The sequence below is a fragment of the Myotis davidii genome, unplaced genomic scaffold, assembly GCF_000327345.1.
Source record: "Myotis davidii unplaced genomic scaffold, ASM32734v1 scaffold79, whole genome shotgun sequence".
Lineage (NCBI taxonomy): Eukaryota > Metazoa > Chordata > Mammalia > Chiroptera > Vespertilionidae > Myotis > Myotis davidii.
In genome coordinates, this window is record NW_006294339.1 from 1,681,597 (window position 1) to 1,682,913 (window position 1,317).

Consider the following 1,317-nt stretch of genomic DNA (forward strand, 5'->3'; position numbering starts at 1 on the left):
GTACCGGGACTGACTGGGCATGAGCCCACAGCAGGTGCAGTGGGGCTGGGATAAGCGAGAGTGGCAGGCGGTGTTGGTCTGTGGGTTTCAGCCTGATCCCTGCAGACTCTGCCGAGGGACCCCACCGGTGCAGGAATCCGTGCACTGGGCCTCTAGTGGGTTAATAAAATGTGTGAATATACATGGAATATTCAACCATAAAAAGGACCAACTGGCCACTGTGATGAGCACTGACACCAGGTGGCAGATGCTCAACGCAGGAGCTGCCTGCCCCCTGGTGGTCAGTGCGCTCCCACAGGGGGAGTGCCACTCAGATAACCAACAGGCACCAGATGCAGGGCTTATGGCTGGCCGCCGCAGCCCGGAGACCGTTACCAGGGCTGTGGGAAAGTGAGAAGGGGAGGGATTGCTTAATGGGGACTGAGTTTTTTTGTGCTCATAAGAAGTTTCTGGAGATGAACAGTGGTGATAGTTGCACAACCTTGTAAATATACTTAGTGCCACTGAATTTTAACACTTAAAACATTTTAAAGGTAAATTTAGTGTCATGGTATGTATTTCCACAATTTTAAAATTATATAAAATAAAAAACTTATTGATTCCCTCCCCCCAGTTTTATTGTAAAATAACTGACATGCATCACTATACAACTGGTTATTTTTTTTAAAGGAGGGAGGGGTCAGTGGGGTCCAGGGAGGCTGAGGGGTCAGGTAAGATAAGAGAACCGAGAAGCGAATGTAGGATACAGTGGAATGGAGATGGGCAAGGACGTCGATGAGAATAGTGACTCTGGTGAGGTCATCAAAGGCCAGATGGTAGGAGGCTGAGGTGGGAGTAGAGGGTGAAGACGGTCTCTTCAAGTTCTAGACCATACCAAGTCAGGGCAGGGAGAGCCTTTGGAAGTCTTTGATTAGTTCCAACCTCTCTATGACAGATGGGAAAACTGAGGCCCAGGGAGTGGCAGGAACTAGCCAAGGATTCCAGAGCCAGTTGGGGTCAGACCCAGACAGCTGGGAGCCTGTCTATTTCCCTGTGCTAATCTGGGATAGTGAGGAGTGGTGCTAACAGGGACATGAAGTGACCTTAATAGAGGTCAGACAGAGATGGAGATAAAGGAAGAGAACAGGGTAGGGTGAGGATCTTTGCCAGGGCTGCCAGGTCAGGGAGACCTTTTTCTATATACTTGTCCTGCCAGGGCAGGCTCCACGCTGGGCACCAAGATCCCAATAGCTCAGATGGAGGGACTAAGCTATATCCCCTTGAAAACCTGAAAACCATATTCCTCCCATGCTCTCTCTCCACAACCACTTCCTGCCT

General features: G+C 49.9%; 1 protein-coding gene across 1 annotated transcript in view; it reads right to left on the minus strand.

Annotated features, from left to right (window-relative positions):
- ECHDC2 (enoyl-CoA hydratase domain containing 2) overlaps nt 1-1,317 on the minus strand; it is a 42,507-nt gene that overhangs the window by 11,907 nt on the left and 29,283 nt on the right. The gene's annotated exons all lie outside the window — the stretch shown is intronic.